The sequence below is a fragment of the Brachyhypopomus gauderio genome, chromosome 2 (assembly GCF_052324685.1).
Source record: "Brachyhypopomus gauderio isolate BG-103 chromosome 2, BGAUD_0.2, whole genome shotgun sequence".
In the NCBI taxonomy this organism is placed as follows: domain Eukaryota; kingdom Metazoa; phylum Chordata; class Actinopteri; order Gymnotiformes; family Hypopomidae; genus Brachyhypopomus; species Brachyhypopomus gauderio.
The window spans coordinates 4,672,147-4,693,686 of record NC_135212.1 but is presented as its reverse complement, the minus strand read 5'-3'; the positions used below and the strand labels follow the sequence as shown (position 1 = coordinate 4,693,686).

At 41.8% G+C, this 21,540-nt stretch overlaps 1 protein-coding gene and 1 long non-coding RNA gene across 3 annotated transcripts in view; one reads left to right on the top strand and one right to left on the bottom strand.

Annotated features, from left to right (window-relative positions):
- The window catches only part of LOC143484453 (uncharacterized), a 62,211-nt gene that overhangs the window by 28,017 nt on the left and 12,654 nt on the right, over positions 1–21,540 (top strand). The window contains exon 1 of one of the 2 annotated variants that reach the window (XM_076983201.1): positions 17,829–17,956. The exons of the other annotated variant lie outside the window; for it this stretch is intronic. The gene's annotated coding sequence lies outside the window, so the exon portion shown is untranslated. Of the gene's footprint in view, positions 1–17,828; positions 17,957–21,540 lie in introns of those variants that run through there. 2 annotated transcript variants of the gene reach the window in all.
- Positions 455–4,994, bottom strand: LOC143484480 (uncharacterized). Its single transcript, XR_013122647.1, has 2 exons — positions 4,873–4,994; positions 455–3,481 (listed from the first exon to the last, which is right to left on the bottom strand). It is a non-coding gene; the product is annotated as an uncharacterized LOC143484480 (long non-coding RNA).

Below are 21,540 nucleotides of genomic sequence, written 5' to 3'. Positions count from 1 at the left end.
TCAAGTTCACCTGTTACACCACCACGCCCACATTCCATGCGTACTTAAGCACCAGAACTACACTTCCTGGTTGCGAAGTATTGCCTCCATGTTGTCGCGTACCAAGCTGTAATTCCTGACTGTCTTCCTGTGTATCGAACTCTGCTTGTCCCCTAGACCACGTCTCCTGTCTGATCCCTGGCTACCTCCTGGACTCTGCCCTCGCCTCTCGACCCTGGACCGTTCAGACCACCGCTTCTACGCTACAGCCCTGCACTTGCCCGACACCACTGTGCTTTCTTTGTGGATCGCTGTACAGAGTTGATGCAATAAAGATCGCACTGTTCCGCATCAGGATCTCTCTCAGCGTGTTCCATTCGTTACATCTATGGACAAAATATTTTAAGTGAACTCGTAATATAACTTTATATTTTGAGTTGGGCAGACTTTTGAGTGAAAAGTTCAATTTACTCACTTGTAATAAGTTGACAATTTTTTTTAGTTTGCTGAACTTTTTTTTTTTTTTTACAGTGTAAGTAACCTCTTCCTGTCATCTAATGTTTTCAGTCTGAAGCCCCTGCATTTTGCTAGTGCATTTGGCTTCCGATGTATGGGACATTGCTTGTCTGGACTGAGAGGAAGCAATACAGCATCCTTGTCAGTTTTGTTAATGTCTGTTTTACTTACTGCAACAGGAACTCTGAATTGAGCTTGTCCTCTTGCTGTCTTTTCAACTTTTGGGGATAGTGTGCTGTGAGCTTGCAACATGAAGCTTGGATCCGTTTTCATTTCGGCATGGTCATTGACAAACTGGACGAAGTAGGAAAAAGGTGGATAGACAGTGTCATTGTCTTTTTTGTATTTTGACCCCTGTCTGACCCATGACTCTTGGACACTGTAAGGAAGCTTTTCAACTACTGGGTTTATTCCCTTTGAAGTGTCAAGGAAGCTAAAGCCTGTCAAGCAGCCTTCGTTTTTTGCATATTGTAACTCAAGGAGGAGATCTGCTAGCTCCTGCAACAGTAGGAGTGGGCGATATGGGAAAAAAGTTTTAGTACGATTTTTTTTGCATAAAATCACAATTTCGATTTTTTATCACAATATTCCATCCAAAAAAGGGGAAGGGGGGGCTACAACGCTTTCTTTCTAAGCAGATTTTAATGAGTGACACTGATAGTGCACTATTGCACTATCCATCCATCATCCAAACCGCTTAATCCCGCTAGTTGGGGTCACGGGGGGGCTGGAGCCAATCCCAGCAATTCCAGGCGAAGGCAGGGTACACCATGGGCAGGTCGCCAGTCCACCGCATGGCCAACACACACGCACGCACACCTACGGGCAATTTAGAGTGATCAATCAACCTAACACGCATGTCTTTGGACCGCGGGAGGAAACCGGAGTACTCGGAGAAAACCCACACAGGCACAGGGAGAACATACAAACTCCACATAGAGCAGCCCAGACCGAGAATCGAACCCAGACCGCCTTGCTGTGGCTAACCACCACACCACCATGCCGCCCACTATTGCACTAAATATACAATATTTCCCAGCACTTTAAACTTAATTAAGTTAAATATTTATACATATAGTCGAAATGATTCGAAATAATTCACTTTTTTATCACATTATTTAATGGTTGTTTATTTTCAAAACGCCCAATCTTAACGTCTTCACATTCTCTCATGTTTCGTCCTGGAATTACAAGAGTAACGTAATACAAGAAAACTGTTCAGTCAGAATGCCATTTGTTGTGAAATGAAGTTACACATTACAATTTCAATCATTTTCAAGTACTTTAGCCTAAATTCCAGCACTTACCAAACCTGAAACACAAAACAATATTAAAATTCGTCAGGTAAATGTTCCTTCCTGCTTCCTGTTTTCAAGGGGTCTTTCTTTATAGTACCACATATCATTTCGGACAACACTGCAAAGAACGCAGAGTGACACTGCAAGTTTAAGTACCTGTATAAACGCTTCCGCCATTCGCGGGGGTTCGCGCGAGGTGTGCGGAGTCGCGCGCTATGGAAAGTATAAATCTCCAAGGCCACAGCTTGTGAGGTGGCTGCCCCCGCTGCCCGCATTGTTTCACTTTCGGCATATTCCTTGGGATGCCTACATCTCGAGTGATTGATTAAGTTTGTTGTACTGGCATCGGACGTTTTTACATTTTACCAATTTTACCATATTACAGAGGTAAATTTCCTCTTCGTTACCAGCTCCTCGGTTTGGCTTTCAGCCATGGTTGTCCACTTTTAGTTTTTACAAACACAACATGGAGGTGTGGAAGACGCACAGTTTGCTGTGATTCGTCAGTCCTACGCCCTACGTCGGCCACATTGGCGGGAACCAGCATTAAAAAAAGTAATTGCGCTGATTGACAAAGGCGATATATACGATTTCTCTAATTTGCTAGATTGCCTGCGATTCTCCACTCGTCATCGCCATTCACAATTTTATATTGTCATATCGCACACCCCAATGCAACAGGTAATTGTCCTTGTTGGAAATCCTTGGGAAATTCTCTAGGCGTTTTAAACAAAGATGCCACTTGGTGAGTAAATCGAGCTCTTCGCTTGCTTTGAGGTTGAGACCTTCAGTGGCATTAAAGAACATAGACTTCCAGGACAGGTAGGTTTCTGGCTTGTTGTCAAAAACTTTGAAACCTGCTGTGAGCAGATCACGGCATGCCATGTAGGCTGCTAAGTCTGAGATTTTAGTTCGTGAGGCCTGTGGTGGTCTGTGCTGGAAGGGTGGTTTGACTGACCTGATGTGGTTGGATGTCGAATTTGGCTGTCCTCTGGTGGTATCTGTAGAGCATTCATATGGGTGTGGAGAGGCTGAAAATGATTGCGGATTGCGATTGTTGCTTGAGTCAACCTGTTGTTCCGTGTCAATGTTTTCTTTGCCTTTAACATCATGACTGTTGTGAAAGTGAGTGTTAACATATTCCTGCGTTCGTCTTATGGAAGGAGGTGTAGTAACAGGAATGCCCGGGTTCACAACCTTGGTAGATTGAAGTGTTTCTTCAGCTACAGCCTCCCATACTTGAGCTGCAGCAAGGGCTGCTTCAGCCTCACCCTCCTCCTTCAGAGCGTTCAGTGTTGCCTCAATGCGTGCCTTGTCGACCTCCATGTCTATTTGGCATTTGGCGTACTGTGCTCTGATTCGGGCAGCTTCTGCGTTAGCCCGTGTTTGTGCTGCAGCCTGCCTCACATTTGAGCCACTGGACCGGCGCGAAGCAGACGAATGGCACTCTGACCTGATTTCAAACTGGGAGAGAGGTGGCGTGCTCCTGGGGTGTGACATCCTGCGTTGCCGAATCAATTACCTCTGGTGTTGCACTTGATGTGTAGATAATCTTTTTACTCTTCTGCCCTCAGTTAACTGTTGTGTAATTAACCTAGACAGCGAGCTAAACATTAAAGGATTCAGCAATGATGAGACGGTGTAACGTTGTCTTCTGTTCTTTACTGAGACCCTTTTTTACTGTAAAACTGTAACAAAAAGAGAGTCGACGATGTACATAAATGTTTGTCATAAAATAAATTCACTTCCATAAACATACTGTCACAAGTCATTACACAATGAACATTTACGTGGCCTTTAGCCAAAACTTGCATAAACAGAACTGAAGGCTAGTAGCATTAGCCTATTCTCGCTTACTCTATGAAACTGGTGAACAGAATTGTAAAAGAAACTACAATCAAACAGACAAAAAAGCTATTTAACATACGACAAGCTATTGTGTGGTTCTTACACTTACAGATTATGATTTGCCAAGGCTCACAGGTGATATGAAGATTTATTTTGTGCTCGAAAGCTTGCGCACAACATGGCTGCTTCCCTAATCTCCTTGCTGCTTATAGCCACTAGCCATTAGATGGCGTGATTAAACGAAAGCGGGAGAACAACAAATGTAGCAAGGCTAGTGGCACAAAAGAGAATTCAAATGTTGACCAACTGGGATTAAACAAACAAATAAATCCCGCTGCAAGTGCGCGGGACGGAACATATATGAAATGTGAAATTCATACAGAATAATCGAACACCAATATGAAACTGAAAACAGGCTACCTTGCATCAGCAAGCCAAGTGGAAAATGCGACCGATAAACCGCCGAAAGTTTCTAAATCTTTGGGGGAGTGGATGCTGAGTGGGTAGGGGATGGCTACGCAGACACGATCTTCTTTTCATCCTTTCAGCAGCTCAATTATTTTCATTAGTTCAACTCACAATTTGTCCATTGTTGCGCTGATGCAAAATTATGCATTTAAAAATATTTAAAATTGCATGCAAATAAAATTCTTTTTAAATTTGGCTGAACTCACAATTTCAAGTAAATGTAACAAACATATTTTTTATATGGAATGGACTCTTTTTATTATGTTTTATTTACTAATGCTCCGAATCATTTTTTAGAGTTTACATTGTGAAAAAATACATGTTCTGTCTTCACTACTTCATGTTCTGGTACAATGTCTACAACACTGTGGCCGCCACACCGATCCGCCTGTAAACCTCTGGTTATATCTGGTTGACCCACTCCCCCTCCCCTTTTGAAAAGCTGTCATTCAAAGTCACTACCCCCTTCTAGACCAATAAAAACGACACATTTTAAATCAGAACAGCTGCAGCTTTGTAATTTGAGGACAAATGAGGTTTCACAACGCTGCGATGGCGCTGAGATGGACAGAATTGTTTGTGCGTCTCAGCAAGGGAGAGGATTACGCAAAATATGCTGCAGCGAAGTGAGCAAGCAAATAAAGGTATTTACCAACATGTCTCTACTGTTTTAGAGTGTGATATTGAAGCCTTGTTAGTAAATGAATTTTAGGTTGTAAATGTTGTAAACATGCTTTTTAAAGGAACATTTAAAGAGACCCACGTGGTTCACGCTGGCGGGCCCCCCCCAAATGTATGTTTTTTGGGGCCGTGTGGCACAACCCTGTCTCCAGGTTGGAATCCGTGCAGTTGATTCTCCAACACCTCAGGTAACACTGCCTTGACCTGCTCAGACACAACAGAGAGACGTGTGCAGGATAATCATATTACTGCAGCATATTACTGTGGCTCCTTCACAAAGTGTGTGTCCCATTCAGACGGCCCCACTCCCGTGTTTGGAGGCCTTCTCAAAGGCTCATAAGCCTGTGCATGTCTGGGGGCGAGTGTGGCTCTGCCACAATACCAGAGACACGCATTTCACCCAGTATAGTCCTGTTTCCTGAGTCAGTTTAGAAAGTCCTCCGGGTGCATGTCTCGTTTTGTTATCTCCCTGTGTTTTGTGCACAGACTAAACATCGTAAACAAAAATTTTGTGTGAGTATTGTTTTAAATTTTGGGTGAGTGTGGTTATTTCTGGTGCATGCTAGTGCATGTCCATATGCCCCCTTTGCTCATTGTGACTCCTCCCATGAGCAGTTTCTATCAGCCTCCTCACGTAAGCTGTTTGGAGACTAGTGTTGTCAAAAAAAAAAAAAAAAAAAAAAAAAAAGATATATCGATACGTATCGATACTGAACATTCTGAAACGGTACAATACTCATTTCCCTTAAGTATCGATTCTTCTTACATAAAATGCGCTTTCGTTTGACCCACCCAAGCTGCCGTAATGCACAGGACAGTTTGTAATGTTAATATGGCAGCTAAAGCAAACGCAGTGCTGTTGGATTCGAAGCAGATACAGATGGAAAACCGAAGGATATGAACAAGCCCGTTTGCAAGCGGTGCTTTTGGAACATTTCAACGAAGGGCGCTAAAGCCTGGTTGAGTGACCATAGCGCTCGACTCCGCGTGCATCTCGCGCGAACCTCCGCGAGCGGTGGAGGCTTTATACTTTCCGCTTTGCAGTGTTGTCCGAAACTATATGTGGTAGTATAAAAGAAACACCCCTCAAAACAGGGGAATGAACACTTACCTGACGAATTTTAATGCTGCTTTGTGTTTCAGGTTTGAAAAGTGCTGCAATTTAGGCTAAAGTACTTGAAAATGTTGAAATTGTAACTACTTCGTTTCACAACAAATATCTGTCTGACTGGACATTTTTCTTGTATTACATTAACAAATACGAGCCTCTTGTAATTCCAGGATGAAACATGAGAGAACGTGAAGACATTAAGAAAAATGCACGTTACGTTATTATGTTAACTCTTGTAATTCCAGGACGAAACACGAGAGAACGTGAAGACGTTAAGATTAGGCGTTTTGAAAATAAACAACCATTAAATAATGTGATTAAAAGCGCAATATTTCGAATCATTTCGAGTATATGTATAAATATTTAACTTAAATATAGCCGCAAGCGGCGATTGGCGGGTTCACACACCAATAGGCATTTTGGCCTCAATAGGCAAAAGGAAGCCCAAAAGGTCCTTTAGACCTAAAAGTGAAAAGAAGCTGTTTGGGTTTGGCCAGTGTGTGCTCTACAGATAGTGTGATGACATCTGCGTGTGTCAGAAAGGGAGACACAAAAATAGCACATCTGGCTAGGGCTGCATCTATGTGAACAGTATAGGAAGGCCTGTACTTGTCTATACATGATTGGGCCTGTATATTACTGACAGAAAGAGATTGAGGGAGCCAGAGACTATGTTTTGTTATTTCACTCCTTGTACACCTAGCACGCCTAACATGACTGCCCGTGTATTCAATGTATGAATGTAGTCTGCAAAGCCTGGCATTACATGACTGACATGACTGGCATGACTGACATAACTGGCATGACTGTAATGATTTGATGATTTGACTGACATGACGGATATGACTGGACTGAAATGACTGATATGACTGGACTGAAATGACTGGCATGACTGACATGACTGATGTAACTGACATGACTGGCATTTCTGATATGACTGACATCACTGGCATGACTGACATATACTATACATATACTATAGATATGCATACAAACTATACATACATTTAGGTAGAAGTGTGTGTGTGTGTGTGTGGTAGTGTATGTACTCAAACTATGACAACATATACGAATACATACATACATAAGTATACATAGAAACTACATACATATAGGTATAAAGGTGTGTGTGTCTGTGTGTTTGTGTGAGAGAGAGACAAAAAAGAAGCCAAATATCAGTTTGTATGAGCATGTGTTAGTCACTGAGATATGGGTGGGTATGGCTAGGGAAGTGTCATTGTGAATGCTATAGGAAGGCCTGCTTGCGCCTGTATGTGTGTGTGCCTGGTTAATAGACACAGAGAGATCTAGGTAGCCAGAGCAATGTTTACTTAGGGCACTGAGATGGGAGGGGGAATGTGGGTGAGAGTGTGAGAGAGACTGAGTGTGTGAGTTTCAGGCTGCGTGCGTGTGAGAAGGAGAAGGTGACAGAGGGACTTCACATGCATTTTTATGCATTGTATATAATACTGCACTGTAGAGCCATACGATAACCGATTTAGATGAAACTTGACAAATTTGTTCAAGATGGGATTCTGAATGTGCTTGTGCATTTTGGTCAGAATTGGATAAAATATGAAAGAGCTTCAAGAATATGAATATTATATGTATCGATGCTGTCTATTAAAAAAATATTTAGCAGGTATAAGTGTCCTAAAATCCAAAATCTTTGGATTGTTTTTTGATTTCACACTCTGTAGAGTATTATAAGGCTTTGCTTGACATGATAGTATGAAAATCCTAGGAGGAGTATGAAAAGTGATGATTTCAAACTATTATTAACTGTAAATAAACTGTGCATTTTTTAATAGGACATGTAATGGGAAAGTTGTTTGCACTACTGCAAGGAATCAAAAGAGTGCAATTGCATGTTCCCAAGTGGAATTATGTAGGGGATATACTTGCTTTTTTTGCAATAGCGCCCCCCAGTGGCCAATCGACACCCGGCTGGATTATGTCATAGGGGGCGTGCACTTGTCCACACCCAAGAGATTTCGTGCAGATCGACCCATGGTAAGCCTGTCAAACGCGTGCCGATCACTGATTGGCCGATTACGTCAGCCATTTTGGAAGTATGGCGTGTCTGCTTTAGGACCTGGTTCCCAGAGGCCCATAGATGATGTTTGCCAAGTTTCATGTGGATCGGCCAATCTGAGTGCATGGGGCAAATTTTTGCATGTTATAGCGCCCCCTAGCAGGTGAGGTATGGCAACCTCTGCGAGCTGCCCCAGACCCTCACAGGGAAGCTGTCTGTGAAGTGCCATCTCATTACATGCAAGTTTTCTTAAGTTAGAGCTCCATATGTGCAAAATTTACTATTGAATTTACGCCCCCTCATTTGATTGGCTTATACTGACTAGGTAGTGAAGAAATTAGCATTTTTGTTGGATACGTTTTAAAGTTCAGACTCTTCTGAACGTTTTGATACCACATATGTGCATGTATGTGAAAAATCCAGGGACTAGTTCGCGCTCAAAGATGTGTGTGATTTTGCACATTATGCAAATTAACTCGAAATCTAAGTGGGCGGAGCTAAAGGGTCCTAGAGGCTTTTTTGTTTGGTTTGAGCCAAGGAATCCATCAGAAGTGGAATTTCGTTTCTATGACCTACGGTGTAGGAGATATGGACCAAAACGCAAAATGCTGCGCTATAGCGCCACCATCAGGCCAATGTGGGTCATTGTCTGGGTTTCCCTCATTGCACCTCTGGTGCACCTGTCTGACAAGTTTGGTGTTTCTGGGCCTTACGGTCTAGGCTGCAGTATGCGTTTTACAGCCTGAAAAATAATAATAATAAGAAGAAAAACTCGAGCAATTACAATAGGGTTCCCACACTATGTGTGTGAACCCTAATTAAGTTTAACGTGCTGGGAAATATTGGTACAAGCGCTTGAATTGAACCCTGCAAACATGACTTTGTTCATTGCGCTGAGGCGCGCGAAGTTACAAAATTCGAGAGGTGCACGACCTCGCGTGCGCCGCGCTTCAGCGCGATGAACAAAGTCATGTTTGCAGGGTTCATACACCTTGTGGAATTCAAACACTTGTATGTCACTTTCAAGGTCCATTTCAATATTTGCCAGCACGAGCAAAGACACTTTGTCAGACGTTCAAAAGACGTCCACTGAAAAGCCAGAATGAAAGTTTTAGCGACGTCTTTTTTAAACGTCTATTACTGCCGTTCAGTTGCAGTTTTTGCACGTCCTGACATCCAATAAAGGTCCTAGTCAGACGTTCAGATAGAAAACTCGTCATAGACGTTCATGTTAAGTTAAAAGGTTAAGGTCCTAGTCACACTGTCAGATTTTGAACCAGTTTTGAACGTCCACCAGACATGCAAAAATGGGTCTGGACTGACCGACGTGATACAGACTTGATTTTAACATCTTTCTGACGTCGCATGTTTGTTGGGATAAGTTAAATATTTATACATATACTCGAAATTATTCGCTTTTTTATCACATTATTTAATGGTTGTTTATTTTCAAAACGCCCAATCGTAACGTCTTCACGTTCTCTCATGTTTCATCCTGGAATTACAAGATGCTGGTATTTAACACAAAAGAACTGTTCAGTCAGACAGATATTTGTTGTGAAATGAAGTTACAATTTCAAGCATTTTCAAACACAAAGCAACATTCATTTGTTTGTTTATAAAAAAAAAAAAAAAAGGCTTTAAAACGGAAATTAGCACCGTATCTGACTTTGGTATCGAAAATGGTATCGAATTTCAATATTTTTTTAAGTATCGTATCGAAGTTGTAATTCTTAGTATCGTGACAAGCCTATTGGAGACACGACTTCCCTGTTTCTGTGTGTGCAGTACTTTTGATGATTGCAATTTGTGACGGCAGTTGCACGGCCTCCAATAGTTGTGAAACTAGGGTGGCGGTGGAAAGGTGGCACATTCCATTGCTTGGCGTGCTTACGCATACGAAGCCGAAGAACCTGCTGGATATAGTGGGAGCATGTTGGCCTGCTCCCTTTCTCCCCTCTTCTCTCCATTTCTCCTTTCTTTTCTTCATTGGACACTCTGCTGTGAGTGTTCAACTCTCACTACAACTGGAATGCAGCCTGTCAGGTTTAGCATCAGCCCTTTTTTTGGTCATCAGGCGGGATGACCAAAATTCTATATCACTTTTTTTTTTTTTTACTATATCGGTATTTGACAGACATGTGAACAAGTCACTAAGTTGCAAGTAACAAGTAACCAGATGTAATTTCAATATTTAACACAATTGATGCAGTTGATTAGTAGTATATTAAGTTAGTCAGACTAACTAGGCGTTTCGGTTCGCTTGAGTGAGATTTCGTCGCAAATGTCGTCGTTACCTACCCACACCCCCCAGTGACTTTCGTCCGTCCGTCCGCACCCCCCGCTTTTGAATTATCGTTGGTGCGGACCGCTGACACAACTCAAGATGCTCATGTGGACCCTTGTAAAAGTTAATTTCCGACCCCTGAGTTATCACATCCCAGCTAGCTAGCTAACCGATATAGCATTATGTGAAATATACATAGCAGAGACTTACTTTTGTTTGTGCAGCCTCAAATGTCTAACAAAGTTTGAAGTGGTTGCATCTCCATCTCTTATCCTGACTCCACATGTCTTGCATGTCGCAGTTCTTCTTTTAATCACAACAGCATAATCTTAATAATTGAACAGGATAATTTTTGGGAGCATGTTGCTTGTCCTCGCTACACAAATTCAACGCTGCTGCTCCCCTCCCCCTCTCCCCCGATCGGCTGCAGAACTTCACCTGTGTAACGATTTAACAGGGAAGGGGTGACGCAATAGCGGGTTTTGAATATTTAATAAAAGATACGCAACAAAACCAAACAGAAGCAGAACAACGGAAGGAGGACTCAAACAGTGACATGGGGTATACACTACCAGCAATAATTAAGAGGGTCAACGAAGCACGCACATACACAGGCAATGAAACATCAACCAACCAAAGAATACAAACACAGGAAAACCAACAGCGACACTAACAGCACAGGCGTGTAAACCATAATCTAAACAGAGAGACAGCGATCTAGACACACACTACTAAACACGTAGGGAGGGGGAGAACGGAGAGTAAAAGCAGATGAGAACAAAATGAACTTATGTGAACAAGACAGACGTAGAACACGAGGCGAAGACTAACCTGGACCGGACAGCAACACACGCTAAGAACACTGGGTAACTCAAACTACAAACCAGAACCACACAGCAAGTAGATAAAGGAGAGCGCGGGGTAGGGCGAAAGGGAAACAGAACAAACAATGACCAACATGGGAGCAAAACACTAGGGGGTTTTTATACACTGGAAACAAGACGGTGAAACGAGGCTCAGGTGTGTGTGACAAACGACGAGGGTGTGACAGACTGGGGGAGGAACGAATGGGAGCGGGAAGCTAGGCGGGACCAGGGACGAGGGAGGGGCTGGACGTATCAACCTGTAGTTAGGTTATGGATAAACTGAGCTGAGCAGTTCACATTTTACAGCACCATTTAATACAAAATGATCCAGGTATGTGATTCTATATTACTTAATTATTATGTTAAAATAAGGATTTCAAGTCTTTTCAAGTCTTAAAGCTCAAGTCCGATTCCAAGTCCAAGTCAGTAAAGGTAAGTAAGTCTAAGTCAAGTCGCAAGTCTTCAGTGATGTTGTCCAGTCAAGTCACAAGTCATCAGTTTAGTGACTCGAGTCGCACTCGAGTCCAAGTCATGTGACTCGAGTCCACACATCTGGTATTTGATGGTTTTTCCCCCCATGCATGATGTGTTAACTCCGCACAGAGCTTACTTGTTTCAGTGTCAATAAATGTTACATGTGCACCGTAAACGTCGTGGTGTCTACCTTCTGCACCCGCCGTTACAGCTCAAATAAAATAAAATGTGATGTGGTAGGTGTAGGGGTTTTAGTTATGAGATTTAACTAACCTACCTGCTTGCCTACAACTAAGGATATAAATAGGTGCAGAAGAAGAATTGACGTGCATAAATCTTATAAAATATCTGACTCCTAATTATAGTTGGTAAGAATCTAAAAGAACTCACTTCTCAAATAGATCAGTGCAGGTTATACAATATACCTAACCAACTTTATAAAGTATCTTGCTATAAACAAGAGCCTGCTTTGTCAGAGGTTTATCATAAACATGCGTAGCAGATGGGATACTTTAGAGGGAATTGGTATTAGCATTGATTTACCTTTTAACTGATACTAATAATGAGCTCATCTGTCTCAGTATAGCTATAACCAAGGAAGACCATGGCTACACAATTAACCAGATTTATTCAATAACCAACAAAATATAAAACAATAACATAACCATACCAGATTAAAGTATCTAGCATACCCCCCCCCTTCCCCCAACATCTCAAAGGGACAGCAGTCATAAAAACCAGGTTAACCAATGGGAATCAGGTTGCTGGTAAAGACAAACAATGTCAGGGAGTGATGGACCTCTTACCCTGTTAGCATAACCGTTCCCAGCACACAACAAGCTGCAAAATGAGACTAAACATGCCACACAAACACACTGATATAACTAAAATACAAATGGTCAGTTTCATCCCATTGCTATGGGAACCTCTTGAGGTAAACCACCATTTGTTGCCCCCAATGGTTTTATGGAGGAACACCAGATCCTGCATCCCCCACAGGAACACATCTCACCCCTCCTACATAGGTGTGTGAGCCAGTGGTTGGTTATGTTATGATGTTAGTCAGCAAGCATATGTTAACTGAAAACACATACTTTAAAAAAGTGGATTGATATGTTTCACAGTACAGTGGTACCTCAAGTTACGAATTTAATTAGTTCCAGAGCCAAGTTTGTAAGTAGAAAAGTTTGTAAGCAGAAAAGCCCTATGACAAGTCCCCAAAATGTCCTACATTATGAAAAAATACATATTCTGTCTTCACTACAACGTTCTGGTACAATGTCCACAATGCTTTCTATTCATATAAGCAAATTTCTCCTCAGATGGTGCCTTTATAGAAATGTGTGTGCAGTCGATCGCTCCGATTACTTTAGGGAAACCGGCTATCGCTGCAAGTTGCACTTTAATGTTTGCCTGGTCAACCACTTCATATGGGAACTTTATATAGCTGACATGCAGATGATCCCAAAACAGCTGGCATGGCCTAGCTCAGAGATGACTGGGATATCCCCAACCGGTCTGCCAGTTCTCTTTGAAATGAGCCAGTCGCCAGGAAGCAGAGCGTTGTCAGCAGTGGCAGACTTAGCAGTTTGGGGGCTCAAGGTGAATTTAGCTAGGGGGCCCATCAACATTAATATGCGAGAAATAAGTGAGCTGATCAGGGGCCCCTACGGTGGGCTGCAGTGGGAGGGGCCCAAGGCAGTTGCCTAGCCACGCCTCTATGCAAAGATTGCCTCTGGTTGTCAGCACCTGTAAAGCAAGTGGCAATGCGCGTCTCCTTGCGTTTCTCTCTCCAAAACTGGACCCAACTCAGCACAAGAGGACAGTTCTTGGAAATCTGAAAACGACTTATAAGCCACTCATCATCATGGGCCAAAAAATCATAATGGTCACAGAAAACTCGCTCTCAGCGAATTCGGCCATTATCAATATCTTCCAGTAATGCCAATGCTGCCATCTCCCAAGAACTCCAGCGCAACATTTAATGCATGTTTATATAATCTAGGCTAAGTGAAAACACGTTGAATGATTATTTCAGTAAGGCAGTGAAATTGTCTGATTAATTTACTATTTAATTTTTTTTATTTTTTTATTTACTTTATTTTACACAATAAGGGCTTACTACAATGTGTGCGTAAATGATATTTAATAGTTGTAATTTCAATGTATCACCTCTAAGTGTCGCTAATTGACGAAAACACATTAGAAACATGCGTACGCCTGAAGTGAAAGTGTCGTGGGTGTACGCACTTTCTCACGTTCAAATCACATTTCGTACATCTGACCGTTTGCGTGAAACATAGTGTACGCAATGTTTTTGTGCGTACGCACCGTTCGTGCATGAGGCTCCTGTTCTTTTGCACATGGAACCACTCTTTGTATAATGTCTTGCTTAAGACAAATACTGTATTACTGACACAAAAACATTGAACTGAATCCAAACGCCTTCATTATTTACTAACTTCACTAAAACAGTTGAGCAATGGCTTACATTTTCATACTAGTTCAAGCTGCCAATAATTGTAAACATATGAGTGAAAAGTGAAAGTTAAAAAGTCAGTCAATAATGAAATTGACTGACAGGAATCTTTGTGTGAATCATTGTTTCTGTGGGGATGCAAAAACACAAAGACAGAACCCTCATGCAGGAATCTGCACTTCTGCAAAGTGCTTATCATTTTTTTTTTGATGAATACACCAAGCACATGAGTCAGAGGTACCGCGGGAGTTCTCACACGCTATCACGATAGCTGCGTATGTTTACCCGTCTGCTAACGCCGACACTGCCTGTGACGTCCTGCACTCAGCTGTGAGCAGGATTCAGACCCAGCACCCCCAAGCCCTCCTTCTGATTTCTGGAAATTTTAACAACTGTTCTCCACCATCGACCCTGTCTATGTTCACCCAGTACGTTACCTGCAAAACCAGAGACAATAAGATACTGGATCTGTTTTATGCCAACACAAAAGGACCATAAAACTCATCACCCCTCCCTCCCCTGGGAAGATCTGATCACAACCTGGTTCATCTTCTCCCTGTGTACAAACCTCTTGTACACAGAGAACCAGCCGTCACCCACACAGTGAAGAAATGGACTGTGGAGTCTGAAGAGGCTTTGAAAGACCGTTTCAGCACAACACTGTGGGAGGAACTGTGTGATCCACATGGGGAGGATATTGATGGTCTCACACACTGCATATGTGAACTTCTGTGTGGAGAACACCGTACCCACCAAGACTGTTCGGTGTTTCTCCAACAACAAACCCTGGATTAACCCTGATATAAAGGCTCTCCTGAAGGAGAAAAAGAGAGCTTTTAGATCAGGTGACAAAGAGGAGATGAAGGGTGTACAGAGGGAACTGAGGAGAAAGAGCCGAGAGGGGAAGGCCAGCTAGGTTTGATCACTCACCTGCCTCCTCCACTTCACAGACACCACTGCTGGGATCTCCCTGTCTGGCACCATCAGCATACTGCCCCACACTCTCTTTTACACCCAACCCCCTCCCTTTCAACTCACAGCCTCCACCAAATGGCTCTCCTGCTGACACACACTCCAGCAGCCTGCCCCCCCCCCCCCCCCCACTCAACCCCCCCCCACCAAACGGCTCTCCTGCTGACACACACTCCAGCAGTCAGCCCCCCCACTTCAGTCTGGCATTTACCATGTCCCAGGTGAGAGGTGAGCTCAGGAAGATCAAGATCAGAAAGGCTGCAGGCCCAGATGGAATCAGCTCAAGGCTTCTCAAGACCTGTGGCGACGAGTTGTGTGGTGTGGACGGACACATCTTTAATCTCAGTCTGAGATTAGGGAGAGTTCCACAGCTGTGGAAAACATCTTGCGTGGTACCAGTGCCAAAGACCCCACACCCGAAAGACTTTAATAGCTACAGGCCTATCAGGTAACCTCACACCTGATGAAGACCCTGGAGAGACTGCTTCTTGTCCACCTCCGCCCCCTGGTGAGTCCAGCAATGGACCCACTTCAGTTTGCCTACCAACCTGGCATTGGAGTGGAGAATGCCATCATCCACCTTCTACACAGATCTCTCTCTCACCTGGAGAATGCTGGGAGCATTGTGAGAATCAGCAGTATCTCCACCGCTGACAGGAAGAGACTGAACAAAATCATCAAGAAGTCCAGCTCTGTCCTGGGGGGGCATCTTGACCCGGCGGAGGTGGTGGTAGACAGGAGGACGAGGACAAAATTCGAGCACATGTTGAAGAACCTGTACCACCTCATGCACCACTCCCTGTCAGCACTGAGCAGCTCCTTCAGTGCCCGGCTGCTGCACCCACGCTGTGTGAAGGAGAGATACTGCAGGTCCTTCCTTCCAGCCGCTGTCAGACTGTACAACAGTCACTGCTCTCCATAGCTCACCTGTACTGTACAACAGCCACTGCTCTCCATAGTTCACCTGTACTGTACAACAGACTGCTCACTGTACTTTACTGCTCTTACTGTTCTTGCATGTGCAATATCTAAATCTACCACGTGCAATATTTAATCTACCATGTGCAATAACCATAACTGTTTACAACTACATACATTGCATATATATTTATACTCTTTATTTATTTCTCTTGTATATCTGAATCTTATATATGTGTATTTCCTGACACTATTCTCTGCTGCTGTAACAATGCAAATTTCCCCACTGAGGGATTAATAAAGGATTATCTTATCTCATCTTATCTGAATCATTAGTTGAAATAGTCACAGTAAAAAAAATCCCTGATCTTAAACCTAAAGCATATAAAATAACTCTCACCAAAGGGCTTAAACTGCCATGTTCAGAAAAACTTTATTTTAAAATAAACCCTTTATTAGGTTTTAGGTTTAAGTTTATCAGATTTACCTGATTCCTGCATAAAGTACTTTCCAATGTCTTTCCTTATGACATGTATGTCTTCGTCTGTGTTGGCAAAACTGATCCTTCTGGTCCAAAATATTTGGACACAGAGCAAATCTGTTCCTCCGTACACTCTCATATTTAATGTTAAAACAAGGAAGTTGGTAGAGTAAAATGGCTGAACTGATGAACTTACATAACAGTGCATTCAGTTTATAACAAGTGTAATCTATTACAGTGGACATTGCTTATAATTTTGCTCGGGTTGAATACATACTTCAAGAAGGATCAGTGCAACAACAAAAAAAAGAACGGAATGAACCAAGAATAAAGAATACACCTTTTTTCTGGGGCTCTGGTAAAATGTGTCCCCCCTTGTATTATCAATGTAAATGTGATGCAGATAGTATTAAAGTTACTGAGGGAAATGGTAATCTATATATAGTTTATCAGCATCAATAATGTACCTTAAATACACTCCAGCAGTTATTCTACAAGGGAAACCACTTTTCCCAGTCTCTGGTTAAATATGTTCCCCCTGTGTTCTCTGTGTTAAAGGAGGTACCGATAGTTCAAATGTTACTGTGTGAAATGGTAAAAGAGATATAGTTTATCAGCATGATTAATTTATATCAAATCTACTCCACCTGTAATAAACAGAGGGGGAATCACTTTTGTCAGGTTCTGGTTAAATGTGTTCCCTCTTTTTTCAGTGTAAATGATGTAAATATATATACAGTAAAGTTACTGTGTGAAAGGGTAACAGATATATAGTTTATCAGCATGATTAATGCAGCTGAATATCCACGCTAGCTGAACTGTGAAACCGATTCCAAGATGCAATTATAACAGCGAATGTATATGAAATAATACTACAGACTCATTACTGTACCATATAATGTAGTTTATTCATATATCAGCAACAATTCATGCCCAATACACCATCCTCACTGGAGTCTGAACAGAGTAACATAGCTTTATATAAACGCTATAAAAGATTAGACCTCAATGAAACACTTTGGATATACGGAGTGGAAAACGAAACGAAATCTAGCTCATCTTGAATATTAAAACCTGTTATAACAACATTCTTATGCTTTTAAGTAACGAGTTTATATGGATCTATTTCACAAACTAAGTGAGAAACCGCTTACCCGGAGGAACAGAAAGAAATACAAGAGCTATACTTCACGCAGGTCAGTGTACGGACTGAGTGGGCAGTGCTGAATGTACTGAGGTCATATTACATTTCTTTTTAAAATTAGTTTATGTACTTTGTTATTTTTAATTTTATATAGTAATATGCATGAAACTAATGTCTACTGATTATAGATGCTTAATATTTGTTTTTAAGTTTTGAAGGATTACGTGCTCCCCCTTTATAAGCCCCACAGTGGTTTGGTCCACTGCCCTACCGTCACCATCGGGTATTTCAGACCACAGGTTTCTTAACCTAAATATCAGCATCGATCGTTTATTTGTGTTGCGTCTATTAGTCTACAGTGTTGGTGTCTGGACGTGTTGGACTACTGATTGACCTTCTGTAAGTACTTAACTTAGTAGTACGTAACACTAACACGTAAAGTTTATTTTGTTTTAGATAATTTTGTTCGTTCCGGTGTTCCTCACGATTGAATCTCGTGCGAAAATTAAATGTTGCAAACTGTTTTTATAATGGATGTGCTACCGCTAACTAACCCAGCCAGATGTCTTATTTGTTATCATACAAATATTACTATATTTGGCTATTATAGGGTTTCAAATCCCTGTATTGTTACTGTTGGCATCTGTACGTCTCTCAACCACTTCAGCCCACCGCGTTCGTTTGATGCAAAATGAGATAACGGGAACAACAGACCAGAATTATTGCAGTGCCAAACATTTATTTTTGAACAGATATCTCCGGGGATCTCGTACATACAAATCATGTAGTCAGAGAGATCCGAAAGTTACTGGTAACAGGCTGGTTTTATATGCTACTGTTCCACCCCTACAGTCTGTTGGGAATTATATTTTAATTCCTTCATATTTTGTTTACATTACAGTATTAATCAAGCAGTTTATCATAATCCTTATATAATTTGACTAGTCTTAAAGTATTAACCAAATTTCTTATATTAATTACTTTATATTTTCCTTTCATTATAGTATTAATCAAATTGCTGATTATCAAGAGTGTCTGAGAATAATGCTTTCCCATACTCTTAAGTGCCTGCAGTTTTCTAAAAACTGGATGTGTAAGATGAGCCTCTGTAAGTCAATTTGACAAGGTCAGCAAGCGAAGACCTCGCTCCCAAATTAGGAGAGGAAACAGCTGTAGGTGTAACGTATGGAATGTACGTGCAACTCTTATGTCCAACAAAGAGGGGCGCTTATACCCAGGCCACATTATATAGTACAGGAGGAAAAGTGTCTCGGGCAGAGACCAGCACACAAAGCTACAGGGTAGAGTAGTTTCTCTCCAGAGAAATCTGTATTTTATTTACTTTTAATAAAAGGTTAAAGACAAGACTGGTAATGTTTTCTCTTGCAATCAACGAACATGCTGTGCTATGGTGAAAGAAGATCAAAAGCGCGACAAGTCCTATTTTATGTTCACGGTGTGTCAAACTTACAGGATGTTGTTACAGGCAGTTGTTGCAAGTCACCTTCTGTGGAGCTCATCAGTATAGAACATACTTCACAAGAGTCTGACATTTCCTGTAGACCAAACCGCCTTCTGTTGCAACAATAGGCTGTATGGGCCTTGTGAGGCCCTTCTTAAGATTTATAGCTTAAAGTATTTAAGGCAGCAATTATATCTAATGTTAATATCACTTTTACTGATGAGCAAAATATACTGTTGCTAATGTTATTGCTAAGCAAAAAAAAAAATTTTCTCAACATAATTCAACTGGTTCCTCTTCTGCTTCCTCGTTTTCCATATTTGTGCGTTTATCCTGAACCGCTTAACGTACAGACTCCGTTCAAACTGCTGTGTGTGCTGTCATGAAAAATTATCAAACATCTCCTGGATAAACTGCAGTAAAATCCTTAAACCTTTGCCTAGAAAATCCATTAAAATTTTACATGGTAGAGAAACTTGTCCTTTCTGGCATGTGTTGTGATTTTGGGTTTATTTTTGCTTAGCAATAGCATTCGCTACAATATATTTTGCTTATTCTTTTAACATAATATAGGAATTAAAATGTAACTACTGCTTTAAACGTGTCCAAGGGATGAACTCCAAAAAGGGACGCTGCGAAACCATACTGTGGAAAGAGTAAGATCAAAAACCATACTGTGGAAAGAGTAAGATCAAAAACCATACTGTGGAAAGAGTAAGATCAAAAACCATACTGTGGAAAGAGTAAGATCAAAAACCATACTGTGGAAAGAGTAAGATCAAAAACCATACTGTGGAAAGAGTAAGATCAAAAAGCAGAAGGTAGAGGCCCGGTTATGCTGACGCTGGATTTACAGCATCCTCATGTATGGCGACCTCTCGCTGACCCGACAGTCCATAGACAGAAACCATATGTCCATCTGTAAGAAATGTTGGGGTTGCTGAGAAGAAAGACAAGTATCGTATGCTTGAAGAACAATACCATGTAAGGTATGGAAGAGCTGTGAGTTGGAGGGGTGGAGTATAACCATACTTATTTGAGATTTCTCGGATGCGCAGTTATTGCTCGTGTCTCCGAGATTCTCCCTGAGATATATCTCTGTTTTAATAAAGGCCTTTTTGGTATTGCTATCATTTTGGTATGGTTGTTCCTGCTATCTCTTTCCCATCAAACGGACACGCTGGGCTATAGTGGTTGATAGAAGTTTAAAGCCCACAACACATGCCAGAAATAACTAATCATTGGATCAATTAGTTTTAGAGTTATGCGCATTTGTTCTACATCATCCAATTGCACAGCCGGAGAGCCAACTGCAGTTCTAGACCTGCAGTTCTATACACTGCACACCTTCATACACATCACACTATACACCTTCATGCACTACACAAACCATATACACCATACTCACTACACACCTTCATACACACCACATATATTCCCAAGCACCATAAACAACTTAATATACACTAGACTCTACTAGGGCTGAACGATTAATTGCATTTGCGATATTTTAAAACGCGATTCTCTAATCGCACAGGCTGCGATTTAAATTGGTCACGTGACTTGGGAACGAGCCGAGCCGAGGACGAACGGAGCAAACCCGAGCAGGAGGCAGGGAGGTGGAGAAGTGAAGTTAACACAGCGCACTTTAACTTGTTGCACAATGGCTTCAGGCTCGACAGAAGCTGACACTACTGAAAGTCTAATACCAAAGAGGGGCAGCACATCAGTTGTGTGAAATTACTTTGGCTTTTAAAAAGATGCTGCTCAACGTCAGGTACTGTGTAAAACGTGCCTTGCTACTGTCGCTACGACGCGAGGTAACACTACAAACCTTCAGCATTTAAAAAAACACCACAAAGCCTCGTATGATATTTGTAAGGCTAAAATGCCAACGACCAGTGCTGCATCTTCAAATACGCCAAAGTGTTTCTCTGCGCTTATACAGGTTTAGTATGCGGTGAGCAGCGAAATACCGTAAAATCACGCATATAGGCGCAATAAGATTTAAAGCACAGATGAATCGCAAAAGCGCGGATAGCTTGACCGGTCCAGCAAACAGGGTTCACTGACCGAACCGTTTGAAAGTGTAACTCCTTATGGATATAATTCGAAGCGGCACGCAGAAATAACTCTGGCAGTAACGGAGTTCATAGTGAAAGACATGATGTCCGATATATAGATATAATAATAATACTTAAATTTTATCCATTTTACACGTCCCCGATAACAACAAATTACGTTCGCCACCCACTCCAGGTTCAAGTCTCACTCCAAACGATCTTGAAAAGTTGGCAACCCTGTATCTGAGCTGTATAAAAAATGCCGAAACAGAGTTTCCTGAAAACAGTGGGAAAAAATCGCGATTTTAAATCGCAATTTATAGATATAAAATTGCAATTCGATTATTTTCCAAAATCGTTCAGCACTAGACTTTACACACATTACACACTAACCCTCTCACAACCAGCAGCTCCCCCTCCCCCCCACACACACACACACATCTGACTCTCACAAACAT